Source organism: Delphinapterus leucas, chromosome 3, assembly GCF_059928025.1.
Source record: "Delphinapterus leucas isolate spDelLeu-1000000601 "Yukka" chromosome 3, BTC_Dleu_Yukka2, whole genome shotgun sequence".
NCBI lineage: Eukaryota > Metazoa > Chordata > Mammalia > Artiodactyla > Monodontidae > Delphinapterus > Delphinapterus leucas.
In genome coordinates this window covers 67,609,396-67,626,461 of record NC_143131.1, presented here as the reverse complement: position 1 = coordinate 67,626,461, position 17,066 = coordinate 67,609,396, and the positions used below count along the sequence as shown (strand labels likewise).

The window sequence follows — 17,066 nt, the reverse complement described above, 5'->3', positions numbered from 1 at the left end:
TTAATAGTGGGAGAATTTATAAGGTGAATAGATAAATAATCATGATACATCCACATATGGAGTGCTACTTATTAAAAGCAATGAAATATTGACACAGTTCTACATGGAAGAATCTCAAAGGCATTATGCTACGTGAAAGAAGACAGACTCAAAAATGGCTACATACCGCATGATTTTATATGACATTCCAGAAAAAGCAAAAATTGGGACGGATCAGTGTTGCCAGGGCTGAGTGTGGGAAGACAGTACAGACTACAAACAGGCGTGAAGACACTTTTTGGGATGATGGAAATATTTCCTAGCTTTATTGTTTGTTTGTCAAAATTCATAGCACTATACAACTAAGAATCATGAATTTTACTTTATGGTAATTTTACCTCAATAAGCAAAACATACAAATTAAAAACAGGTAGCAATCTTTCCCCTGAAAGAGCATTTTCAAGCTATATTCACGATGAGCTTTTCATCTCTGATTAACATACAGAGTTATGCTGTTAATTATTTTAAAAATCTACTGATTAAAAAAATACAGTGTATTGTTAGTTGTGAAATACATATCCATGGAATAGCAATAAGAGTTCCTTACCAAACCTCTGGTAATGGAGGAAAGTGATTAAGGAAAGGGGCTTGTTAGTTTCAAACTGTCAAGGGATGTTTAATATGTTTCTTCTTAAGATTTTCTATTTCTTTCTACACTCTTTAAGACATAGATTATGAGATGCTTTCTGGCAAGAACTACTTTCTATAAGACCAAACGAAATGTACAGTACTAAAAACTAATGTTATGCAATGACAAAATTACACTTGTCAAAGCCAAACTTCAAGAAATAAACCATATTGTAGTTCAAAATGGAAGAGTGGAAAACGTGGTATTAATAGAATATATAGATACAAAACGGATTTTCCCATAAAGAATATTAAATGTGAAATGGCTCACGCCTGGTTAGAAGGATTACTTAATTTATTTCAATCATACTTAAAAAATTAGACACAGATTCTATCATGAATAAATAAAATGGAATTTGGAGGAAAACTGCCTATTAGTAACAAGAGAATCTGCCTGAAAGCAAGTAAAGTCACAATTTCTAAAAGTACAATAAGCTCAACTATGTGGTAGTTTGATTATGAGGCAGAAACATTTCCAGCCTCACTGCAAAAAGGGAATATTGACTTTGGAATTAGATCGTAGTAGGGAATAGAATAGGAAATGCCTACATGTCAAGAAAGACTATTCTGTTCTACATTGTTCTAGGAAGCAACTTCATAAAAAATCACTTGAAGGGCTCCCATCTTATCTGTGAAAGTAGCAAAAAGTGGGGAGAGATCCCATTATAGTTGATGACCCGGGACCAAATCAATCTTGTGAGTTCCCAATAATTCTATTTTCAAATGATTTTTAGTCTGTTTTTACAGAGTGGGTTTGTTTTTGAATTTAAATGGTGACAGTAGGTATATTATCTTGAGTCAGTCAAAATCTTTACCTTCTTAAGGTGACTACCTCATGTCAAATAGATCCCATTTACTAGAGCATATTTTATTCTTCCTAGAATAATAAAAACTGTATTTTCCTTCTTCCAGCTGCACAAAAAGCTGCAGGGATAGCAAAAGCCAACCCCATCTTATGTACTTAAAAAAAAAAAAGCATTGATGCAGACATCTTACTGTTTCTCTCTTACATCTGTTAGGCTGGGGCAAGGATAAGACCTGTTAACATTCTAAATAAATTAACACAGTATCCCAAGTACAACTGTGACTTTTGTAAAATTCACATTGGTATATTGGCTGATTAAACTGGTAGTTACTTTTCAGCTTAGTTTCCCTATTATTGTCAAATGGTAACTAACTGAAATAATTTGTTGTCTAGAGACTAGCAGACTAAATAATTTTGGAATGACTGGTTTCCAGGCTTAGGTTGATGTGGATAGAAACCAGAGAGATAGAGACAGCATAAGACTATATTTTTTGTTAACAGAGTAGCTGACAGACATAACTTATGAAAAATCCTTGAAAATTAATGGAAAGGTATATGCCTCTGTAAACAGATGATACTACCAATGTACATGAAACACTTGGGTATCTCATTACAAAACTAAGGGATAAGTATATTTTTAGAATAATCATAGAAATCTTTTGTTTTGCAGTAAAATGAGAAGTAGAAATTGTAAAATATTTAAAATAAATTTTTTCTATAAGTGAATTTTAGCATATGTACAGTTCCTATAGGTTATCATACTATTATACTATTATCTTGATTATTTTTACAGGATATAGAGGAAAAAATGATATATACAGGAAAAAAATGAAACTATGCTCACAGAAATAATGAGAAAGAGGATTTCCTAGACTAGGCGCCATCCATTATTCTAGTTACTGTGCATACGATTAAAGTATTTTTAAAGTTGTTATCAATGGGAAAGCTCTCTTGGACCACTGATTAAACAAAACAAAACAGAATATTGCCATCTAAATGAATTCTAATCTCCTTCTCAGTTCTGCTTCGATTTCCATTAATAGCAAAGTTGTTTAGACTGTATTGGAGGCAATTATCCCAGAAAACCCTCTGCCAAAATGAAATGTGAAATTAGACCTCCCTGAGTGGCTGAGTTTACAAATCTACTTTTGAGTGGGGTGTAGACATGGTTCATTTTACCTAGGGTTTGGGTCAGAGTCCAGGAAGGTCTGGGGAGGGGTTGTGAGCTCCACGGCCCTCAGGTGAGCTGGAGATGCTGAGGAGGGGAGCAAGCCTAGTGAATACGGCCAAAACACTATTTAAAAAAATGTTTTCCCTAGTGTTTTGGGAAGTGCCAGTATTTGGCTTCTTTCCCTACAGAATTAAAAAGTTTGATAATGCCTAATGCTGTGAAGGGTGTGGGAATGAAATTCTCAGTATCTAGTGATCAGCTAATCCAGTTTCTTGGCACTGGGAAAATAACTAAAACCAACAGCTGCTTTTTAAATTTTACTTTTCTTGTCATCCCTGGATAATCTAATTGTCCTTTATATTATAATTTATCTGTCTTTACCTTGTTCTCACAGCCAAATCACTGATACCTGATGCACGCTATAACAAATATCCACTTGATTTATGACCTCTTTTTGTTACCATTCTAATACTTAATCCAACTTTGAAAACAGATTTCAAAACTCATGCAGATTCTGTTCAGTTTGCACAATTTCTAGAGGTCCGCAACACAGTATCAGGTGTTTTGTTCAGTCATCATCACTACTTCTATTGTTTAATTTTGACAAGAGCATACAAAGAAATGACCTCTCTCTACTTTTTACTTGGCCCAAAACTTCTAGGCAAACTTAATAATCCAAATAAAATGAAAGACGATAAGAGAAAGATTTTATTAAAATTGTTGCCTTATTTTTACTACGATTTGAGTGGCTGGTGATTATTTGTATAACTAGAATAAATGATCCCTCTCTCCAACTGATCACACTACAACACTGTTGAGATGACTTTAATCAAAATTTCCATCTAATAACCTCTCTAAAACACCCAGCTACTAGCAATGACAGGAAATAATAATTATTCTTTACTTCTGTAACACTGGATTATTCCTTTATCTTATTTGTAGTATATATATTACTCTTTCCAAGAATGCTTCATACAGCCTTACGGCTCTTCTTTGATAAATATGACAACTAATCAAAATATTAAAAGTCAATGAAAATTATGTTAGCGCTTAGTGTTTCCTAAAATAAAATATGCAATTCAAAATACGGTCTTGTATTAAACAACTCACTGCACTTTTTTGTTTTGCCATTTTGCACTCCTCTCCTTGCTTGGAAAACTCTTATTTTTACTTCAAGCCTCAGTCCAGATCTTCTAAGTAGCTTTATAAGAACTTGATCTGTCAGAGTAGTGCTCCATGCCTGTCCTCCCACTTCCTTTCTCCCACATACCTCCCATAGCGCTCTCACTGCACAATAATTACTAGTTTTTGTGTCTGTCTCTCACTAAATGTTGAGTACCTCAGTATATTCATTTCTGGTGATTACTGCAACAAATTATCACAAACTTGATGATTAAAAACAATACACATTGGGGACTTCCCTGGTAGCACAGTGGTTAAGAATCCACCTGCCAATGCAGGGGACAGGGGTTCGAGCCCTGGTCCGGGAGAATTCCACATGCCGTGGAGCAACTAAGCCCGTGCACCACAACTACTGAGCCTGCGCTCTAGAGCCCGCGAGCTGCAACTACTGAGCCCACGTGCCACAACTACTGAATCCCACGTGCCTAGAGCCCCTGCTCTGCAACAAGAGAAGCCACTGCAATAAGTCCACGCACCGCAATGAAGAGCAGCCCCTGCTCGCCACAACTAGAGAAAGCCCGTGCACTGCAATGAAGACCCAACGCAGCCAAAAACAAAACAAAACAAAACACATTTATTCTCTCACAGTTCTGGAGTCGATAAGTCTAAAATCAGTATCACTGGGCCAAAATCAAGGGGTCAGGAGGGCTTAGCTCCCTCCATACTCACTAGGGAAGAATCTGGTCTTTGCTCCTTCCAGCTTATATGTGTTGCAGCATCCACTGGCTTGGAGGCACGTCACCCCAGTCTCTGCCTCCACCGTCACACTGCTCTCTCTCCTTCTTTCTGTGTCAAATCTCCCTGTACCTCTATCTAAAAGAATATGTGTAATTGCATTTGGGTCCACCTCAATACTCTAGGATAATCGTTGGATAATCCCAAGATCCTTAACTTGATCACATCCACAAAGTCTGTGCCATGCTATATATGGTAACAGTCACATGTTCCAGGGATTAATATATGGACATCTTAGGGGGCAATTATTCAGTCTATCACACTCAGTGAGGGAGAGGTATCTTATTCATGTTGATACCTTCAGTCCTTAGTATATTACCTGGCGCAGAGTAAATGCTATATAATTGTTGCATAAACAAATACATAATTTCACTGAGGTTTTAACTGTATATAAAGTCATGCAAAATTGTGAGTTTATAGTGTTCAGTAGAATTCAGTATTGAGAAAAACTGACTAGAGGCTTTCACAGGCTAATAGTAATGTTATTAGTGGCCATATATATTGAATAGCTGAATTTGTTTTATAATTAGGTTCCCATTTAATGTCTAACAACACTCAAAAACTATGCTGACATCAAATGGGAAAAAATTCTTCAACCAGAAAAATTTACAAATAATTAAATAACTGTTAAGTGTGACAGCACCAAACATATGATAAGAAATAGCTTACCAGTACAAGCTCACTATTTTTGTAATTAAAAATACAGTTCACATATTTGCAATTATTATCTTTAAAAGGGTTGTTTTATCTAAAAATCATACATACTAGGTAATGAACTATTAACTAACTCATAGAAGTCAATTGGATCTCTCAGAGATTAAATATGAATGCCACTGGTGAACATCTAACTGGTTTCCTGGTCTTCGTGCCATTTTGGTGTGACTTAATCATGAGTAATAAGGGAAAATATCACAACACATTACAGTTTCTTTACACCTTGATCAAGGATGATAAATGTCATGATAGAGGCCATTCTTCAGGGATCACTACCTCTCTGCAATTACATTAATGTTCCTACCTGTATTCCACAATTCCAGTTAATGCCATGAAATAAGCCCTCCATACTTGTGCCTGTAAGGTAGACAGATCTAACTTACCCACATACTTTATATTATGAGGTATCAAGTTGTTTGCATGTTTGTTCTCCAAAGTGTACTTGAGATTAACAGCAATTTGAAAAATAAAAAAGTGAATATTGTTAACAAATATTTAATTATTGTTAACCTTATTAACAAATATTTGCTGTGGCTTAATAGAACATACCAAGCTACCAAGAAAATAATTTAATCTAAGTTTCTCTTTGTTAATAATATAAAAGTTCCCATGAAGGAGAAGGATCTAAAATCTCTGAAAGCACTTACTTTCAAAAGATTTGGGTATTTTGTTGACGCACCCTGCTATGTCATTCCAAAATATCTGATGAAATTTGTGGCAAATTCTGCAACTTGAAAAAAATGAAGTGAAACTGATATAAATTTATAGCACCCATAATGCTCAAAACTATTGTTTACTGAATATTGGAACAACAGTGTCCATTGAAAGCTGTTATCATTTACATCATTTAAATTGCTCCCTCTTTCAATTTTGGGTACAGAGAATCCAGACTATTACACATAACAATTTTATCTGCAATTAAAACTCTTTTGTGCAATCAAATGATTTTCTTTCACTAGGTCAGATATTACCTAAAAATGGTGTTAACGGATAATTATCAGAGTATGGGACTATATTACTTTTATCCCTTTATTAGAGCAAGGGGTATGATTTATTTATTTGACTAATACAGTTTTTTTTTTTGTTTTTAAACTGGTGTCTGCTACGTGCTAAGATCATCCTCTTTAAAGGAATATATATTAAAGTAACATCTACTAAAAGGAAAAGTCTACAGTGTTAGGAGATATTTGAAAATCAAAAGAGAGATATATGGAGCAAAGATGTGATTAAACAATAATTAAATAATTTGATTGAGAATAAGATTTTATTTAAGATTATATTCTTGTCTAGACATAAGATGTCTAGCAATTCTTAACTCCTAAAGGTATTAGTAACAAATAACATACAAAAATCACTCTCCTTATGAAACTTAAATTTTAGGGAAAAAAAGAGGCAAATAAAATAAATTAGCATATGATATTTTAGAGAGTGAAATGTTCTATGGAGAAAAATTTAAAAAGGAAGTAGATTGGAAGTGTGATGGAATTACAATATCATATAGCACAATCAAAGATGAAGTTGAGATATGAGCTAAGGTGTGAAGGAGGAAGCAAGTCGATATGTAAAGGAAGAGCATTCTAGGCAGAGGAATGCTTGTGCAAAAGCGAGGCTACAACTGATGTGTCTGAAGAATATGCAGGAGGCTGGTGTGGCTGGAGCAGAGTGAGCCCTAGGGAGAAGAGTAGATGAGCTCAGAGAGGTAAATGGGACAGATAGGTAAAAACTGGGGGAAAAACCAACATAAATATCCTGCAGTAGTAGACTGATTATATGTATCATGAGACCTCTGTACAATGAGATACTTTTAGAGTCATACCAAGAATAGGTTAGATCTAAATGTGTTGGTATTAAAAGATCTCAATGGACAGCGTAAGCACTGTATAACACCATGATCCTATTTTTGTATATTTACGTGTGGTCTTTATGTCAGAAAAATGCTTTCCAAAAGGATACATAGGAAACGATTAATAGCAGGAACCTTTAGACAGAAGATCCAGAAGTGGAGTGGAGTATGAGAGAGGTTTTTACTTTTCATTTTACACTTTTCTGTACTTTTTAAAAAAACCATCTCTACATATTACTTTTACTCTAAAAATACAAGAAAAAGAGCTATTTGTGTATCTGCAGCATGGTCTCTTTTCAGTCAAACCTCATCAGCAGTTGAGGTAAGAGTTTTGCCTTTTGCAGTTTGGATGCCATCTCAGCATCCTTAAATGAATTTTGCAAGTGTTCTTGTTTCCTAACTTCCTTTCTCAGAGCTTATTGCAATGATTTTACCAGGTCATAATAACTTCACTAAGAAAAATCAGTTCCTCAATTTCCTCTTGGCTACTTAGCAACAATGTCAACCTTAGCACTTTCATTTCCATAACTTCTTCATGCTTACTTGTGTGCCAGCCAACTAGAATCACACATATGACTACATTCCCTCCTGCCTCCATCCTACAGATAAGCTAAGTCCTCAATCATCCAGAGGTGCATTTTCTACTCTTCTCAGAGAAAGAGTCTCTTCTTTCAAAACTCTCCTCCCACATGACGACTCTCTGAATTCATTCAGAACTTCCAAACACAATTTATCCTGTATTAACTATATGTACACATCAGTTCTGTTTCACATTAAGCATGTACTCTCTGAAAGAACAGGGACCAAGTCTTTCCTTTCCTTAGTGTCTTCCTATCTTGACCTCATATGATACTCTGCACACAGATGTTCTGTTCATGTTGCTGCATTAATTGGCAATTTTATTAATTCACATTGCTTAGAAAGTACAGTTGACCCTTGAACAATGGGGAGTTAGGGACGCAGACCCTCTGCATAGTCAAAATCCACCCCCCAAATGCAGTTTTTCTCTATCTGCAAATTCAACCAACTGCGGATCACGTAGTATTTACCATTGGAAAAAAACCCACATTTAAATGGACCCACGCAGTTTTAACTCATGCTGTTCAAAGGTCAACTGTAATTTTATAAAAGCATAGGGAATGATGGAGCCCAGAGTGGTCATGTAAATAATCTCAAAGCCTTTGTGGTAAATTCTGTGGATTTTTCTGCTCATCTTTCATTCATTCTCTTTCTAGGATAACTTTTTACTACTGCAGGAGCTGGAAAGCTAAAAACTGTGTTTCTGTCTCCTTTGTAAAACTACTGAGATATCTAGAAGGTGAAAAGGCGGCAAAGGACACCTTCTTGACTTATTTTACTGTCCCCCCATACCCCCAAAAGCAAAGTCTTAATGGAAAATTAAGAGGTGGGTTTTTTTTTTGTTTTTTTCCTGCAGCAGATTCCTATGCCCATTTTTCGGCTGTGTGTCAAGAGGCAGTTGTGGCTGAGGTGACGGTCAGAATACAAGTTCCAGTGGCCATTCACCAATTTTAGGGTGTCATGCAGAGGAGGTTCCTGGCAACTGGATTAGAGTTATGGCAATGACTTCTTGTGTTCTCATGGCAGCCTGAGGTAGACCATTCTTATAAGTCTACTAGAGCACAGTCCAGGTTTTCCAATGACTTTGTGTGTATTAATTTTCTGTGGCTAAATTATGACAAACTTGGTGACCCACACAAGAGAAATTTATTCTCTTACAGTTTTAGAGGCCACAAGTCTGAAAGGAGTCTTACGGGGCTCAAATTAAGGTGTTGGCAGGACTAAGCTTCCTCCAGAGGCTCTAGAATAAATCCATTTCCTTGTCTTTTCCAGTGTATAGAAATACATTTCTTGTATTCCTTGGCTCATGTCCACTTCCTGTGTGTTCAAAGTCAGCACCTTAGCATCTTCTCTGACTCTGCTTCCATCACATAGCCTCCTTCTCCTCTGTCTGAAATATCCCTCTTCCTTCTCCTAAATAAGGACACTTGTAATTGTATTTAGGGCTCATCTGGACAATCCAGAATAATTTCTGCATCTAATTATCCTTAATTTAATCACAACTGCAAAATTCACTTGTCATATAGGATAACGTTCATGGGTTCCAGGGATTAGGACTTGGATGTCTTTGGGGACTATTATTCAGCCTACCACACTACGCCTTCCTCTTTCACATGTCACCACATGGGATAACACAGTCACAGGTTCCAGGCATTAGGAAGCTGACATCTTGGGATAGTGAGTGGGAAAAAGCATTATCCTACCTACCACAGAAAGGTATAGAACACATGTGAAAACATGATATAAAAATAATAAACTTTTGGGCTTCCCTGGTGGTGCAGTGGTTGAGAATCTGCCTGCCAACGCAGGGGACACGGGTTTGAGCCCTGGTCTGGGAGGATCCCACATGCCGTGGAGCAACTGGGCCCGTGAGCCACAATTACTGAGCCTGCGCGTCTGGAGCCTATGCTCCACAACAAGAGAGGCCGCGACAGTGAGAGGCCCATGCACCACGATGAAGAGTGGCCCCCGCTTGCCACAACTGGAGAAAGCCCTCGTACAGAAACGAAGGCCCAACACAGCCAAAAATAAATAAATTAATTAAAAAAATAAAATAAAAAAAAATAATAAACTTTTTAATGCTGCCAGGAGAATTTTTTTCTTTTACCACCTTCCCCACATCTGGCCCATCCTTCCTATTTAGCTTGGACTCCTGCTGCTCTACTAGATAAACCTCCTGCTAGAGCACATCAAGCGTCCACAGATGGCCACATGAACTTCCCCCCTCTGGAAGGAGGTGGAATGGCCTCCTCCTTCCTCTCCCTAAAGCTCAATTCTCCCTCATTATTGCCAGGACCAACAGAAATCCTTCCCGCTCCCTAAAATCTTCCCCCATCACTTCAGTTAGAGAGAGTTTTAGGATCCTGTAATATTGCCTTTACCATCATAAGATTTATGACTGTGTGCAGTTATCTTCACATATGACCACATCTTTATCCTCAGAAGGAAAGTAAGCTCCTGGACATCAGATACTCTAGTTTGCATTCACAGGCAGTTAATTATTTGTCATTCCTGAATACAGCAAAAGGAAATTCATGCTACTAAGCTTAAAAAACATGTTTACCTTTTTTAAACAGTGATTCCTCTCCCGTTGCGGAGCACAGGCTCCAGATGCGCAGGCTCAGCGGCCATGGCTCACGGGCCTAGGCGCTCCGCAGCATGTGGGATCTTCCCGGACCGGGGCACAAACCCATGTCCCCTGCATCGGCAGGTGGACTCTCAACCACTGCGCCACCAGGGAAGCCCAACAGTGATTTTTTTTAAACTGAGACATAACTGAATGTAACAGTGTATAAATTTGAGGTGTACAACATGGAGGTTTAATACATTTATTTATTAGCATATTCCTATTTTTATATATATAGAATATGTGTATTTGTTCTCTAAACTTCCTATTACATAAACATTAGTTTTAAAATTCTTATTAATTTCCTGTGCTTTCACTTTGTACTTAGACCAGTCACCAACTGCAAAGAGATGACAGTAGATGAAATGTAAAAGTTCCTTTTTCCTAAATCCTTAATCCATTTGTGAAAAGACCCAAAATAATTCTTTCTGTTCAAAAAGCACAGAAAATCACATTCCTCTAAATATTAACAAAAGTAGCTTAACAGAGCACGAATAAAATTTCAATTTTAATATTTCAATGTTTGTAATTTAATGTGATCGCCATAAATAGCCATCTCAAAAGGGCAAATTACATTTTCTACGGATAATACTCTCTTAAGAGTTGATCTTACTATGCAAGAGATGAAAAGGATGGTTTCCATATCATGAATTCCTAAACATGGAACTATGGACAACTCAAATCAGATTTGAGTATTGGGATAAAAATATTAATTGAAATAATTATGAATCAAGACTAAGCTGCACAAAGATTTAATGATTATGAAAGTTAAAATTTAAAGAATGGCTTGTGGATTATACAAGGAGTAAAAGTCAGTTAGAAACATTTCATTTAAAAAACACAACTAGGATTCTATTTACTATTATTTTAAGTTTAGGAGACATTATTTAATAAGAACCTTTTTCTATTAGGTAACAAACATGCCAAATATTACAAGTACTTACATTTTCTCAGGATGTAAATAATTTTCAAAGAGAACTTTTGAATTAAGGACAAAAAACATGTTCAAAAGTGTGGAGGACTTTTGGCACTGACCCTTCTAAGGAAACCAGGTAATTATTCTGTAAAATGCCTGTATCCATATATTAAACAAGATCTCTATGTTCTCCAAAAGATAAATGGTTAAAAGTTGTCTATTTCTAGGGCTTCCCTGGTGGCGCAGTGGTTGAGAGTCCGCCTGCCGATGCAGGGGACACGGGTTCGTGCCCCGGTCCGGGAAGATCCCACATGCCGCAGAGCGGCTGGGCCCGTGAGCCGTGGCCGCTGAGCCTGCGCGTCCGGAGCCTCTGCTCCGCAACGGGAGAGGCCACAACAGTGAGAGGCCCGTGTACCGGAAAAAAAAAAAAAAAGAAAAAGTTGTCTATTTCTATAATATATTAACTTCTTCCCACACACATATTTTTTCATTCAAATATCCCCTAACATGTACTACTACTTCCATCCATGTGCCTATACTTCTATCCATCTATCCATGACATTTATGTCTATTACATTAAAGGAAATAAACTGCTTACAATAAGTCAATGCTTTCTTAGTAATCTGACTACAAGGGTTTCTCACTGGACTCAAACTTCATTTTATTGGTGGAACTCCTTCTTCAAATGAAATCTTGTAGAAGTAATCTAACAAGAAAAACAGTAAAAAGTTAAACTGCTCTGGGAATGAGGGAGAGGAGGTAGAAGGAAGACCGTCTCATTTACTACCAGCTCCCTTGGTCCTCCAAAATATATCTGACAAATTTTTAGGGCTTCATGAAACACAGTCGGAAAGGGGGGAATATATAACATGCTTTAGTGAGACGCAAAGTATACTGCGTGTTTCATAAGGGCTTTCTTCACAAAAGTTAAAATATAAGGTTCAATCATTTATAGTTATTTGATCTGGAATTTTCTATCTGTAATTCCACATGGTTCTAGACAGGCAATCCTTTATAGCATGTACATGTAGTAAAGAACTGAATACATAACCACATAATGCCTCCTGGCTTTCACCTTACTTACGCAGTTCTCTCAATCTTCCTGCTATGCCCTACATTTCAACTAAAAAAGAACTGCTAACTGCTTTCTGCCCCTCATGCATAGTTTTTGTTTTTCTATTCCTGTGCTTCTACATCTGTCATTCTCTGTTGGGATTCTGCCTTGCCTTCACCATTCACAAACCCAGCTCTTTAACACTTTGGTATAAAGCTTCCTGATAGTCATGACTTTCCGTGTGCCCTCCACCCGGTCTATGACACCCTGCTTATGATTCTCTTAACAAATAAAAATATTTTCTTATAGTTTTCTTAAGATATATGTTCTATTTTGCCTTGAAGTATAGATTTTGTGTACTTGTTCATCTCTCAGCTAAATTATAGCTATGTCCAGGGAGTTACATTAAGGAAAGCTGGTAGCCCCTCAGTGTTGAGTATACTGTGAGATCTTTCAGAATTGCTTATGGAAGGGCCATAGATAGAAAAATTACCTATTCTCTACAACTCCTCCACTGCCCCCAAACGCCAAACAACTGGCAGAAACCTTTTTAGAAAAAAGTGAGTAAACATTACTAGTTTGAATTAATAAAATTAAAAATCCCATCAGAATTCCCTGAGTGCTTTTCGAATTCTTCCATTAGCAAAAAAGTGTGCTGGACTGAAATACTTTGGGAAAAAGTCTTGTACCTCTGTTCAATACCTGGCCAGGGTGAGGCTAGAATACATAACAGGGGGAGCGGGAATAAAGGAAACTGTGCTCTCCCTCTGGTGTAGTAATAGCCTTGAATCCTCAACACGAGCAATTCTGACTACTTACTGCCGCAGAAATAAGGTCTGACCAAAGCGTTGAACAATGAAATATTTTAGAGTTACAAAATTTCCCTTTCTCCTTTCCCCTGTTTTTTTGTTGTGCTCTCTTCTCTGTTCTGTATTTTGTGCCTCACAATGGAAGAAAAGAAGGCACAAAGATGAGTCAGGATTTCCAGCCTCTGTGATAGAAACACTGGCTGAGCTGAAGCACTTCAGTGATGCAGATTCCTGTTGCCTAATCGGCCCTCTCACAGGAGTTGGGGAGGGATATTGCCGCTGTGGCTTTGCATGCATCATCCACTCGCCACCAGTGCCAGGTATTGTTGAAAATTCTAAACTATACAAAGTCTAAAACAACAATGGATGGGAACTGTATCACTCCATTTCTATGACACTGACACTCCTTTGATCATAGAATTATTTTTGTTAACATAAAATCTTAAACATTTGGCACCCGAAGTCAATCTTAAGAGTCCACAATCTTAAGAGATTTACCTGATTACTTGAATGTTTTTAAGTTTGGCTCCGCTTTAAATTGTGACTATAAAGCCTAACATGGGAATTCAATAATCTGTGATTTCGTCTACTGAAATATTTTTCTTTACATGTCTAAAATGAGATGAACACAGAATGACAAATTAATCTTAAATAAATTTTAATGTGATGACAAATTCCATGGTTTTTAATAACTACTCATTTTCCTACTTCTTGGTCCTCATGAATATTTACTGATGTATAGATACAAGCACTGATTATGCAACAGCACATATAGGTATCATAACAACTCTTGATGAGGACCACATGGTTTCTGCTCACTAAGAATTTGCAGTCTTCTGTAGAAAATTCACTGGGCTGTTCAGGGATAAAATTGGTATGGTTAATAGTTTTGAGTTTTTTCGGGATAACTGAGCACTAATGCAAAAGATGTTCGCTGAAAACTTTTGTGAAATACATCCTACTTTCCTGATTTAATTAATAGAGCCTGCAGATTAAAGTTTAATATCTCCATCATGTGATGATCCTGAGAATCAGTTCTCACTGCGTTGTGATCCTGAGAGATTATTCTGAAGCTCCTTGGACACTGTTATTTTAAAAATACTTAATATCATCTTTCTCTTTTTTAATTAATTCTGCTTGAATTTCTAATTATTAAGGCTTTGTATAATTAAGCTGTAGTTACAGTCAGGGAGTATAATATAAAGAGGGGGTACCTTGACCTGGGTCAAGAAAGTAGAGTTGACAATGCTCTGAGATCTCTGGGTAACCTAGAAAAAGACCTTTGATTGCTGTGTCCATCCCCTGCTTTGGAAAGTGGCATCAACAGCATACTTCCCAGGACTATTGAAAGGGTAAAATAATAATAATGATAATAACAGTATAAATATATGGAAAATAAATGAAAGTAGGTTATAATTTTATTATTGTAAACCAGAATAATATGCTATAGTACAGACCCCACTAGCCAAGTATTTTACAACAATTTTATTTAGATAGACATTTCCCAAAGAAATGGCTGAGAAAGTTGCTGTTTGCATAGAGGCTAAATTATGATGAATCCCTCCTTGCAGAACATATTGTTTAATGAACTTTTATTTTGATTTTCTTTGACAAATTTGGGTTAATTTCTCCAGAATAACCAACTTTTAAAAACATATTACTCATATTAAGTTAAAAACTAAAATCAATAAGGCATACTATACTACTTATTTTATTAAATTATAGACATGCATGTCTTGTGAGTATAATTCTCTGATTTCTCACTATCTTATCTAAGAACATCGTGTGTTAGTTATTTTCTAAAATACTCCTATACTGATTGCTTTATGTTAAACAATTTACCATCTTATATTTGAGAACAGGTTATATGTGTATGATTTTAGTTAGCAACAATGTTTTATTGCTGTGGACATGTATTATAAAAGTTATGGTAACAAAATCCATATTTACACAGTAAACCCTTTTTTCCAGGACAGACTGAATTACAGAGTAATCAAATTTATAGCATTTTGTTAATTTTTGTTAATTTTTAAATAGGTAATATATATACTTGGTAAAAACTTTAAAAGGTACACAGTGGTACACAAGAAACAGATCTTCCCTTCATTTTTATACCTTCAGCCAATAACTCTCTCTAAGAACTAACTGCTATTATCAATTTCTTAGCTACACTTCCAGAGATAATTCTAATGAAACTGAGTTTTAATGCTTTTAGATTTATATATTAACCCAGTCTAAGTTAATGTGGTAGGCCATGGTATGTTGTAGGACAGAATTTTCCAAAGGGTGATTTTCAGAATTAAACTATAGACTTAGTTCACAATAAGGGTTTCAGTATTGGTGTGTTACCTGTAATAAATGTATCACACTAAAGCAAGATGTGAATAATAGAAGATGAGGGGGGGTATATATGGAAGTACTCTGTACTATTTTCTCAATTTTTCTGTAAATCTAAATTAAAACTATTCTAAAAAATATAGTCCATCATAAAAAAAAGTTCATTTGGGAGCTGAAGATTCCGTTCTAATAGGTTGCTGTTGTGAGGTCTTGGTCAGCTCAGTATAATGGTCTTTTCTCAGCTGCAAAATGATTAGTAAGGTTTGGGTTTTTTTCTTTTTTCCCCAATCACTATAAAATGTTCTCAGGATATGAATTAGTTAGAAATAGTTTATTTCCATGTTTGTTATTAATTCAGAAATTCAACTTCAGTTCAGTAATTCAATTTAATAAATATTTTTAGGTTGCTATATCATACCAACCAATCTGAGTGTGTCTTTAAAGGAAACAAAGTTTTTGTTTTCTGAAACAAAGGAAACATTACTCCTAGAGTTTTATCTAAATATCAATTTATGCCAAAATCTATAGTTTATGTGAAATTTTTACAGCAAAAAAGCAAAGGTAAATTTTCTCTAGACAATATCTAAATGATTATATATTTGGGAGGGCACTCAACTCTTGATTATCTGGTAGAAGATAAACTAAGGTAATAATTAATCATAAAGAGTACATTTGTAAAGAAATGAAAATTACTATGAATAAAACAACTATATACCAAAAGATATTTGTAGTAATAAATAAACGGTACAGAGCTATCTAAGATAGCCTGATAGACTAGGCCCTATCCCTCAGTTCATACAGCAGTACTTGTGGGGTACAGGTGTACTTCAGAGATAATTGTGGACTGGGGTCCAGACCACTGCAATAAAGCGAATATCGCAATAAAGCGAGTCACATGAAATTTTTGGTTTCCCAGTGCATATAAAAGTATGTTTACACTATATTGTAATGCTATTGCACACTACAATATAGTGTGCAATAGCATTAAGTGTGCAATAGCATTATGTCTAAAAAATGCATATACTTTAATTAAAAAATGCTTTATTATTAAAAAATGCTAACCATCATCTGAGCCTTCAGAGAGTCACAATCTTTTTGCTGGTGGAGTGTCTTGCCTTGATGCTGATGGCTGCTGACTCATCAGGGTGGTGGTCACTGAAGGTTGGGGTGGCTGTGGCTATTTCTTAAAATAAGACAAAAATGAAGCTTGCCACATCGATGACTCTTCCTTTCATGAACAATTTTTCTGTAGTATGCAATGCTATTTGATAGCATTTTACCCAGAGTAGAACTGCTTTCAAAGTTGGAGTCAATCCTCTCAAACCCTGCCATTGCTTTATTAAATAAGTTTGTGCAATATTTATTCTAAATCCTTTGTTGTCATTTCAACAATTTTCACAGCATCATCACTAGCAGTAGATTCTATTTCAAAACACTTTCTTGCTCATCCATAATAAACAATTTCTCATCTGCTCAAGTTTTATCATGAGATTGCAGCAATTCAGTCACATCTTCCACTTCTAGTTCTAGTTCTCTTGCTGTTTCCACTACACCAGCAGTTTCCTCCTCCACTGAAGTCTTTTGCCCCACAAAGTCATCCATGAGGGCTGGAATCAACCTGTTCCAAAC

General features: G+C 36.1%; 1 protein-coding gene across 4 annotated transcripts in view; it reads right to left on the bottom strand.

The window, feature by feature from the left end:
- Positions 1–17,066, bottom strand: part of XRCC4 (X-ray repair cross complementing 4) — a 263,958-nt gene that overhangs the window by 26,976 nt on the left and 219,916 nt on the right. Inside the window, exon 8 of one of the 4 annotated variants that reach the window (XR_016392716.1) lies at positions 14,315–14,441. The exons of the other annotated variants lie outside the window; for them this stretch is intronic. The gene's annotated coding sequence lies outside the window, so the exon portion shown is untranslated. The remainder of the gene's footprint in view (positions 1–14,314; positions 14,442–17,066) is intronic. 4 annotated transcript variants of the gene reach the window in all.